Raw genomic sequence first — 12218 nt, 5'->3', positions numbered from 1 at the left:
ACACAAACCTCCCCTGAGGCCAGGGAGGGGCTCAGAGTGCAAAGGTACCTTGCTGGGAGGGGGAGAGGAAAACACTGCAGAAAGCAAACACTAATGTCGCAACAAAAGACCAAACATGTATTTAATAAGACAATCCAGCAGTGGCAACTACTGCTGAAAGTAGCAACATTCTAACCCAAAGGCAGGAGCCTTTTAAAATGGGGCCTCTAGCTCCCCTCAGGTCATACAGTGGTCCCTTTCCAGCCAGGCTACACTTAAATTAGAAGCACAATGTGCCTGACAAAATCTTGAATTTAGGGATGTTGGTCTCGGAGACACACTTCTCGTCACATGGCAATGCTGTGAAGCTTTCATTTCCTCTCAACAGAAGATGAGAGCAGAGATTCTCACCTTAAAGATAACATCACCCACACAATCTTGGAATCTCTGAACTCAGTGTCTTTGCTTCTTTCTAAGGCTGGATTAGCCCGCCATCCTCAGTTTTGTTCAGTTTCCCTGCTTACCCCCTGCCCACCCCAGTCCCCCACCCCATGAGAAACAAGGCCTACCAGGACACGGTCTTGAATCACCTCTGAGAAGTAAACATTTTCCTGCCCCAGCCCCTGCCCTCTGGGAGAATGTCAGCAATAACTCTGGGTTAGTGAGCCATAGGCAGACCCTGGGCTACCTACTCCTGCCAGAAACAGCTGCCTTTGAAAACAGCAAAAATAGCTTTCTCCATCAGCAGGAAGAAACAGAACCCCTGGCACTGAGCAGACCTCACACTTCCCTCAAGCCCCTGTTTACAGGTGGCCCAGAGTAGGGAAAATGAGGTCAAGGAGCTGTTACCATTTCCCTCTTTATTGGGGCCAGTATGAGATGACCTTCAGAACTTCAGATGCTTTTATCTATTGCCTCGGGGCCTGTGAGACTTACATGCTGACTTAACAGGGGTTCTGCTGAAACCCCTTGTTACTCTTCTGAGAATGGCAAATTTAGAAGTCTAAAAGGATATAGATTTTTATATCCAAACTAAGAAAGATATTCCAGAAATGTACAAGTTGTATTTTTTCATAGGGCACTTTTTGAATTTCACTTTGATCAAGCAACCAGCAGCCCACGTCCTTGCTCTCTGGTTTCTTGTTTCTTTTAGCAGCCCCACTTTACAGATTAGGTAAACTAAAGCTCAGAGGGATTAAGTGACTCATCTGAGGTCCCACAGATAGTAAGTCATATAGTCCAGGACACCAAGTTAAGATTTCTGGTTCTATTTACCCAGAATTTGTAGGCTTTTCAGATGTATATTTCACCAAACCATTTTTAGGTTTATTTGTTAGTTTAAGGTAGACACTTGAAGAAGACCGAAACTTCCTAAAGTTAAGAGAGGTTGAATTTCTGTTAGGAAAACTAAGCATGTATTTATGAAATTCTAAGCAAATTATGTGTCTCTGGGAAACACCAATAGATTACAGTTGGCAAATGAAATCTAAACCAGTCTCTCAATTATTTTACCAGGAGTTCCTTTCTGTTTATAGGCTGTTAGTTCAATTTAAGCATTAGTATGTGTATTGGGTGTGTGTGTGTGTGTGTGTGTGTGTGTGTGTGTGTTTTGGAGGTGTTCATAGTGCAGACAAATAAGCTTTAATATGCATCAGGGGAAGCCAAAGAATAAGTACAGTGTATACAACAGAACAACTAGAGAGTTCTGTAGCTTTGAAAAACATTGTGGCCAAACAAAATGTTCTGCCAGTGGCAACATGAGTGAGCTCTCTATCATCTCAATATGACCACGGTCTATTTTCAGGTTCTATTGACCTTCCAGGCCCAGCTTAATACACTATGTTCTTGTGGAGCCAGGTTGCCCAACAAGACCATCAGTTCCATTTGTGGAGCTGAGAAAGGAGATGCTAATTTTCAGTTCCTTTCATAGAACTGTATCTTTTCCAGAGAAATCATTAGTATTCAACAAACGTCTCTAAAGAGAAAAAAAGAAGCATGTTTTTTTTTTTTTTTTGAGAAGTAGCATTTTTAAAGCATTTTTTCAATGGGATGACAGTTTCATTAGGACCATGTATTAGTAACTACCATTATTTGAAGTACCATAGAGACATGATCTCATTTAACCTCCAAGAAAGTCTCTTGAGAAAGGCACTGTTTGTCACCTTTTCAGATGCAAAAACAGAGGTTCAGATAGTTTAAATAATTTGTTCAAAAAGATCTTATGGAAAGTTATGGAGCTTTCTGACCCCCAGAGCCTTAACCATGATGCTGTACTGCCTCCCAATTTGACACTAGGGAAAGGATAAATTATCCACAGGGATAGATGGTAGCCAGCACCAGAGGACCAATAGCCAAGATGTGAGCAGGTGTCCTTGTAAATTAGAGGACAGCTTTAATCTTGATCTTTGCTTTGAAGGGAACTCTTTGTCATAAACACAGTCTGTAGTTTTCCAGTTTTCTGCTAGGTACATGTAAAAAAAAGATACTAAAATTTAATTGGGTTGCAGAAAACACAACTTCTTTCCTTCTCCAAGGGCAAGTGAGAGAGAGAAAAAGAAAAAAAAAAAAAAAAACAGTCCACATAAAATTATAGCCAAATTATTTGTATGCAAAAACTTCTCCTGAGCTGATCACATAAAAATTATTGTGTACTAAAGAAAAATTACTAGGAAGTTTGCATGTACCTAAAGTGCAGACCCCTATGGAAACTTTACTCCAAGTACTAGTGACATTGGTGGTTTTAAATCACAGTAGTGTTCATAGAAAGTCCATGTTAATGTTTTTGGAAAGTAAAAATGGTAGCACCAAAAATTGTGAACTTGTGATTAGTTTTGTCTACTTGGCATTACCAGTGCTAAGGTCAAGATACAAAGAACATAAATTACAGATAGAAGAAGTTATTTGAAATGCCTGCACAGACAAAAAAAAAATTATATCCAGAATATATAAAGAACACCTATTAATCAACAGGAAAGACCCAGTCATCCAATAGAAGTATAGACATAAATATGAACAGGCAAATGGCAGAACAAGAAAAACAAATTGCTTATGAACATATGAAAAGCTACACAGCCTCACTAATTATCAGAGATAAACATTTTTAAATCATGACATACTCTTTCACTTCTTTAGAACAGCAAAAGGTAAAACATCTAACAAATATCAAGTGATACGGATTGAATTGTGTCCCGTTAAGTTAAGTTTTATGTATTGGAAGCTTGATTCCCATTGTGACTATTTTTTTTTTTTTTCCTTTTTGTGTTTTTTCATGACCGGCAACGGATCGCAACCCTCAGTGTTGCACCCGTACCGGGACCGGCAACGGGATCGCAACCCTCGGTGTCGCGCCCGCACCTCACTCAGCCAGTGAGCGGCCGGTCTGTATGTGGGATCCGAACCCTCGGCGGGAGCACCGCAGCGCTTCCCAAGCAGCGCACTGTAGCAGTGCGCCACCGGGCCGGCCCCCATTGTGACTATTAAGAGGGTGGGAAATCCTATTATGGTAACTGAAAGGTGGGGCTTTCAAGAGGTGATCAGGAGTTAGAGGTGCTCAGTTTCCCTGGGTTTGGGTTTCACGACACACCCCTGGTTTCAAGCCACTCCCCAAGGGCTCAAGCTGCTCCTCTAGGCCCTCGCATAGAGGAAAGTTACTATTGCTAGTTAGACCTATTTCAACACCAACAAGGAGAAATTGAGACCTCAAGGGCTGGCTTATGCAAATCCAGTGGCTGGGCATGCTCAGTAGTGAGCATATAACCCTAATACCCAAGCATGCTGAGTAAAGTGGAATTTATCCTTTGAATGACCTTCCATTATAGGTGCTAGAGAGCACAGAATACTCTTGAATATGTCTGGTGAATGTGATAGAATCTGACCAATGAACATGCTCTAAAAAGAGACCAACTGAGCATGGGCAAGACTATGTTACATAACAGGGAATGACCCCTTAATTGAATATTCATTAGATGGTGTGCATGTGTATTAGATAGCAAAACTATAAAAGCTGAATCCCAGTAGGAGGCAGGTTGTTGCTCACTTTCCTGGGGCCACCCTGCACTTCTCTGGCTGAGGTGTGTGTGCTTGACTTTTGTATTAAGCTTACTTTCAGCAGGTGGCTGCTCACTCCCTTGAGCCATCCTGCACTCTGTACTAACCTTTAGGTGTGTATTTCTTACTTTTGTATTAAATCTGTTGCAGGCCCTTCTCAGTCTCTGGAGCTAGTCCACACTCTCTTTGTGGAATCTGTACCTCTTATTTGTTATATTAAACCTGTTCTCACTTTCTACTGTGACTCTGCTCTTGAATTCTTTGAATTACCAAGAGCCTGGTAAGAGGGTGGGGTAGATTGAGGCTGGCTATTGGGCCTCCCCGGACCCTTCCTCTGACATCCATTAATTTCTGAGGACCATCACCTAACGAATGGATTAATAATGGTGGTCATGGGTGTGGTTCTGAGGGCTTTAAAAGGAGAGTACATGAGACTCTCTCTCTGCTCTGCCATTTTCTCAATGTGATACTCTGTGTCACTGAAATCACCACCAAAGAAGACCCTCACCAGATGTGTTCCCTGGACTTTGGACTTCTCTGAGCCTCCAAAACTGTAAGCAATGAATGTCATTTTCTTACAAATTACCCAGTTCCCAGTATTTTGTTATAAGCACAGAAATGGATTAACAGTTTTATTGACACAGCTAGTTAGGAGAACTAGGGGTTAGGAGAATATGATTGTATTTACTGAATTTGAATTTTTTCCTGAACAATTTTATTTCAAGGATTATCCCCAAGAAAAACTCTTGACATATACATAATGAGACACATAAAAGATTAGCAGCATTATTTGTCATAGTAAAAATGTGGGGAATTATTCATCAATTGCAGAATGTCTAAACAAATTGTGATACATTCAAACAATTAAATACTATTTACAAGGGAACATAAATGAACTGCAGCTACACATATTAACATGGGTGAATACTGTGGCCATAATAAGAAAGAAAACCCAGAAATTTCGAAGAATACATAAATATGAGTCCATTTAAGTAAAATTTAAAATACGCAAAATCAAATAATGTATTTTATAAGAATACAAGCATATGTGGAAGCTATAGAGAATTTCAAGACAATTATATACCTTAAATTCAGGACAGTAGTTACTTCTATAAGGGAGAGAAGAGATAAAATCAGGGGCGCACAGAGGCCTTTAACTGAGTTTGTCAAGTTTTGTTTCTTAAGCTGAGAGTTGGGTGAGGTATTTCTCTTTTACTGTTTTCATCTTCTGGTTTTTTGAAATATTTTATAATTTTTTTAGAAGTTACCCCTAGAGGTCCACAACCTCCTCCAAATGGGCAAAGTAAAGGCCTGCTCCTCACCTCCGGAATGCATTAGGTCTCGGATGAAACAATGAAGACAATTCAGAAGCCCATTCTGGAAGAGTGACAAACTGGCCCAGATTTACAGCCCGGGCTCCTCTTCATGACCCCCAGAGACACATGACTGTGGATTCCATGTTCTGCCCTCACCCTGGGAGCTGGAGTGGAAAGCTTTGAGAACTCTTAAAGACAGAGACAGATTTGGGTTTGAGTTCAAGCCTTGTCACCTCCTAGCCTCAATTTCTTCATGTATAAAATGTAACTAATAAGACAAACCTACCTCACTAGATTTTTATAAGGATGGAATTAGTTACTTCATGAAAAGTGCCTAGCATGCAATAAGTACTCATGAATAATAGTGCCATGATTTATACAAATCACCATTCTAGGAAAGTCTGTTCTAATTCTCTTTCTTACTCTTTTTTTCTCCCAGATTTCTGCCATTTTCAAATTTTCCCTGTAACTAAATATTTTCATTCAAATCACTTTCCTAAGGCTTATGGTAACATGCATCCTAGTTCAGTGTTTAGATAGTAAAATTTCTATTTATGAACTTACAAAAGAAGAAAAGAAATAAAAATATTCTACTTTTTATGTTTTTTTCTTCCTTAAAAGCACTAGTTGAGGTAAGGAGACTATTACCTCAGCATTCTCAGACATTATTAAAACAAATTACTCTGGGTCAGTATCAGGAGAGCCCTAACACTCGTTCCAGCAGAGGAGGCCGGTAGGTCCCCTGAGAAGGAATGAAAGAATGGATCTCTTGTTGGCTTACACATGACACTATTTACAAATGGTTTGTTTTGCTAATATGACCAGATGGTTCCCAGCCATATATAAAAACACCCCAAACCACACTGATTTGCTTGAAAAGTGTCTACAGAAGCCAGTTAACCTTGATGGAAGGGGATGTCTATTTGGGGGTGTAGTGGATTGAATTATATCCCCCCAAAACTCCTTGAATTGTGATGCTTGAATTGCATTCCCCCGAGTTTTATGTATTAGAAACTTGGCCCCCACTGTGACTGTTAAGAGGGTGGGAAATCCTATTATGGCAGTTGAAAGGTGGAGTCTTGAAGAGATGATTAGATTGTAAGACCATGCAGTAGTGAATGAATTTAAAACAGTGGTCAGGGGCATAGTTCTGAGGGCTTTAAAAGAGGAGAGTCTGTCTTTCTGCTTTCTGTGCTCTCTCTGCTTCCACCATCTTGCAATATGAGACCCCTGGGTCACTGTAGCCACCACCAGATGGACTGGATTTCCCAGCCTCAGAAACTATAAGCAATAAATTTTGTTTTCTTTATAAATCACCCAGTTCCATGTATTCTGTTATAAGCAAACAAATGGACTAAAACAGGGGGCAAACCTTTTTCAAGGATGGCCTTGCCCATTGATGAAAGCTCTTCCTTGGGAATACTAAAATCCCACTGTTAGAAGCACTTGGGTGAGCTAGAAGTTGCAGATTTGAATTTTAACTCCACCACTTCCTGGTGAGGTGGTATGAGTGAACTGTTTAATTTCTAGCCTGCCATTTCTTCATCTGTAAAGCAGCGATCATAAAACTTAGAGTTCTAATAAGATTTAAGTGAATATTAAGATTTAAGTGAAGCTGGAATGGAGCCAGATGCCTAGAAAGCATTCAACAAATGTTGGGTGAAATATTGGCTGACTCAGTATATCAATTTGGATATGTGTCTTCACATTTCAGATCCTAGTTTCAAGATGGTAGGTATCATAATGGAGTAGATAAAATGTTAGACTCAAAGTCAAGGAAAAAAACTAAATTGTACTTGCTACTTGCTGGCTGGCTTTGGACAAGTTTCTCAACCTTTCTGAGTCTTATTTTCTTAATATGCAAAATGGAGCATAATAATATCTTCCCTCTCTACTTTCTTGTTTTTTTTTTTTTCCTTTTTTGTCTTTTTTCGTGACCGGCAACGGATCAGAACCCTCGGACCGGGACCAGCAACGGGATCGCAACCCTCGGTGTTGTGCCCACACCTCACTCAGCCAGTGAGCGGCCGGTCTGTACGTGGGATCTGAACCCTCGGCGGCAGCGCCGCCACGCTCCCAAGCGGCGCACTGTAGCAGTGCGCCACCAGGCCGGCCCCTCCCTCTCTACTTTCTAGGATAGGTGAAGGGGACAAAGTTTGTCTCTGTGTGTCCCTAGCCTTCATATTCTTCATTCTTTCTGTTTCTAAAAGTAACAATCATTGTTAAGCATGTCTGTGTTTTCTCAAATTACTAACTTCTGATGGAATGGACAGCTTTTAAAAAACCCACTGGAAGAATTATAGCTAGATTCTGGAATTCTACAGTCTTTTCTTAGGTAACACTTTATATGCAAAGGCAAATAGCGACTCCAGAACAGAACACCAGTAACAGCAATGATTAACAATTATTCATCTCTGGAGAAATACCACCACCTTCTGTGACCTTATGCTTTCAAGTTCGATAAGATCGAATAATTCCATAATAGTTTAAGTTCCAGAACGACCTTTATTCAAAAAGGATCTAAGTAATAATTTCTGAAGGCTCCAGAAATCAAATTTTGTAGCCAATTGGCTGCATTGTTGGGTAAATCGAAGGATAAGGCTCGTAAAAGCCTGAATTCTTTAAGGGTTCAGACCCTTAAATTTTTCAGTAATTAAATTAAATTAAATTAAATTAAAATTTTCAGTAATTTAGGTGGTATTCTAGCATGTGGGGTTTCCATGGAAGTTTACATAGCACTGCCTGTAGGAAAATAACTGTTAGCTAGATTTTAGTTTAGCAGAATAGAAAATGCTCAAGTCAATTTATCTTATCTTCTTCCATTGGAAAAAATAAAATCTCAAATTTCTAAGTAAAACATGAAGATATTTGTACATCCACCCCCCCCTCCAAATTTAAACCCTATGAAGTTTAAGTCCCCTTCATCACCAATCCCCTTCTCAAAAGTGACTTCTATTGTCAGTTCATTGTGTATACTTCCAGAATTCTTTTTTTCTGTATTTTTTTTCAGTACACTTATGTACTTATAGAAATATGTAGTTTGGTAGTGATATAGTTTGGATATGTTTGTCTCCCCAAAGCTCACGTTGAAATATGACTGGGTCCTAGTGGGAGGTGTTTGAGTCACAGAGGTAGAACCCTTATGAATAGAACAATACCTTCCCTGAGGAGTGAGTGAGCTCTCCTGGGAATGGATTTGTTCCTGTGAGAGTTGGTTGTTAAAAAGAGCCTGGATCCTCCCCTCTCTTTCTTGCTGTGGGATCTCCTTTCACCCGCTGGGCCCTGCTGCCTTCTGACAAGAGTAAAAGCAGCCTGAGGCCCATGACAGGTGCAGATGTTCCAGAATCATAAGCTAAATAAACCTCTTTTATTTACATATTACTTGGTCTCAGATATTCTGTTATAGTAACACAAAAACAGACTAATAAATGTAGTGTGTATTTGTACATAATAATACAAGCTATTTTATAACTAGATTTTTACTCTACAGTGCATATTAGTGATCATTCCGTGTCAGTTTTCAGATATCCACCTCATTCTTTTTAACTGTTGCATAGTACTCCATAGTATGAATGTGCTATCTTTTCTTTAACCACCTTCCTATTGATTTATAAGTAAGTCATTTCAAATATTTTGCTCTATAGATACTGCTGCAATGAATATATCTGTCCATATCTTTTTAGGCACATGAATAGATATAAAAAAACGTAATTACTAAGCATAGGATACACATATTTAAAATTATAACACTGCCAAATCATCTTAAAAGGTGATTTGCACTCTCATTAGACATGTATAATGGTACCCATTTCCCCATAATTTTGCCATTACCTGATATCAAATATTTCAAATTTTTTGCTTGATGAGAAGAAAATGGTATTTCATTGCTGCTTTTATTTGTATTTCCTTGATTAGCAGTGATATTGTATATCTTTTCATGAGTACTTTGCTTGTTTGCATTTTCTCTTCAATAAACTACCTGTTAATACATACATGAGTCCTTTCTTGTCTTTATTTTATTATTTTAATCTATTTGCATTTTCCTACATAGATGCCACATTTGTTTATTTGATCTAGCTTTTTAATATACTTTATTAGTTTGGCTTGATAGGGAGGGGCTTTCTTCTATCTGTATAGACCTTTTTACTTGAAAATTGCTTATACAAGGAAATATCTAATCTTACATTACACTTGTGACCAAATAACAGATAATGCTCTCCATTTCTTAGAGTTGAGGAAATAAAACCACAAAATGTACAAAGTCATATCTAAAACCCAGATCTTTAGGTCCAGTGCCTTTTCTTCTAAAGTTCTGCAATTATATGCAGTTGCCATAGAAGCCGGAGGAAGTAATTTAGGTAGAATTATCTAGCTCCTTATTTTGCAGATGTGCACACTAAGGTATGGGAAAGGTAAGCAGTGCCTACGAGCTGGTACTAGAACACAGGTCTCCAGGCTTTCAGCTGGGATTCTTTCCACTAGACCATGTAGATTTTTATAATGGCAACATTTCATAACAAATTCTAGTGTGTTTTTTTCCTATCAATCACCTGGAAAAGCAAAAGAATTTAAAACCATTATCAGACCTCCAATATTTCCCTTCTGTTAACTCATGAAATAAAGGAAAATAAAATTATTAAAGTTGAGACTGGACACATGAAAGTTCACAGGAGTTTCACATGTTTATACTGACTCTGTGAGAAAAACAAAGGGAATAAAAACATCCTGGGTTATAATAATATATTCTGTTTATCTACTATTCATCTGTTGGGCATCTCAAGTATTTCATGGATGATGTCACATCTATAAGCGAGGAGGGGCAAACATGTTTGGAATGAGCAGTTGAAACTGTTGTGAGACCTCCTCTGGAACAGAAGGCAATTCAAGCTCTCCCTTTGGGATCTCTCACACCCTGGTTTTCAGCTTTCTGAGCTAGGAAACATGTGAACACTGGATTTCAACAGCCATCTTGTTTCACCTAATAGTACTTTTCCTTGCCCAAACAGAGAACAAAAGGGGTTTAACCTGTGTCACAAACTTCAAAATAGTTGTAGCTACTCCTGGGAAGTCAGAGATAGAAGGCTGCCTTTGCCTCTACATATTCTGAATTTTGACCCAGAAATTTTTTTTTAAATCCTAATGCTTGAAGTTCTAACAAAGTTTGGGCCCAGGGTCTCAGATCTTTGAGTTACATAGCAGAAAAGAAAGAGTCTGCTATAGAGTCACGAGCCACGTAGCCTGATTGAATAACTTGTGATTATTCCTGGGTCCCCAACTTGGCCACCTCACAGCCAGCATGTGTTCCATGTGTAGTCCTCAGGCAAATATTTTAAGCTTTTTTGGTTGCATTTTCCATTTTAATTTGTTATAAATAATAGGTCAGAACACATGTCTTGAATAGCCTGAGATCTAAAACATATGCTCGTGCGATGAGACCACAGAGGTAGAAGTACAAAAACCAAAGCCCATTTTATTTTTAGCTGAGACTTTAAACGTCTGTTCAACACATTTATTTGAAAGGCATTTTTCGTTCATCCAATATGGCATGCTATCAAGAAACATACCAAAGAAGAAGGCCAAGTTCCTGCCCTCCAGGAGCATATAATCTCATTCCTCGATGCCCCTTCTCCATGCATACAGAATACCAGTTTGAAGAACTGGAGGTTCAAAAAAGGAAATGGTAGCAATGCCAAGTTGAAGGGGGGCACACTTTCCCCTTCAGTCAGACATGAGCAAAGTAGCATCCCCCCCAAATTCCTTTGGGGCCTTCAATAGGACTGAAAAATAGCTGCATGAACCTGTCAACTACATGTGGCAGCCATGGTCTAATTTATAAAAATGCTCCTTTGTTCTCGACAAGACTGCAGTTCTCCCATCCGTGTAAACAATTTTCCTGGCTCTGTAGCAGAAACTTAGATACAAAATGCATTTCTCAGGTCAGCCTATCTTCCTCTCTTGATAAAGAGGTTTCCTTCTTCTCAGATAGTCCTTCCTTAAACTTTATGTCTTTCTTCACTAACTTCACAGACACTTTTCTGTTCCTTCTGGAGATTTCAGGTCTTGGAACAATTCCATTTCTTCTTCCTCTTCCTCTTCCCAACTTTCTAGGAGAAGAAGTTCTAGAAGGTGACAGTATTATAGGAAAACCTTGAGATAGGATCCTGACTTTACCACTTAATAATGGAAGTTTCAATGCACTTGATTGTAAAAGTAGATAAAAGCATTAATACTTACCTGCCTCAGCAGATCAATGAAATGATTAAGGCATGTGAAGCAGGTGCCTCTGTAAGTATTGGTTCCCATCTCCTTTCTCTAATTAAAACCTAAATTCCTCCTTAGACTATAGACCATCCCACTTTGGTCTATGTTCATCTTTCTTACTTTTTAAAAAAGTTTTCTTGGCTATAATCCTTGAATGTCTCTCTGGACCATTTCTCTCTGTCCTGTGAGCATTACCTTCAGTTGGCCCAACCGGCTTTGTGTCCAGGTGAAGCTCAGCTTCCCCCACCACTACCACCACTGCCCAGTTGTTGTAAACTCCAAGTCATAGTACCATCTTCTCAGGGGGTCCCCATTGTGAACCTCCTACAGGTCCTGTGACATGTTGATTAGCTGACTCTTTATCAAGGTGGGCGGAAAGGAAGACCTAATTTGCAAAGTGGTGTAATTATTCCCACCAAGGCCTCCTTCAAGCTACCAATGGTTTAAGAATCAACTTGCAAATTTCCTAAATATTTAATAATAAATCTCACAAGCTAGCAAGAGCTGGCTCCAGTACACGGCTGATACAGGTTGCAGCTAAATGCTCCTTCTCTTGGTTCAAGGAGGTCTCCTTGTACACTGTAAATACTGTCAAATTTCCTAGGACCCTCTACC

This window comes from Galeopterus variegatus, unplaced genomic scaffold (assembly GCF_000696425.1).
Source record: "Galeopterus variegatus unplaced genomic scaffold, G_variegatus-3.0.2 Scaffold606, whole genome shotgun sequence".
NCBI lineage: Eukaryota > Metazoa > Chordata > Mammalia > Dermoptera > Cynocephalidae > Galeopterus > Galeopterus variegatus.
Note: the sequence above shows the minus strand (reverse complement) of the source record.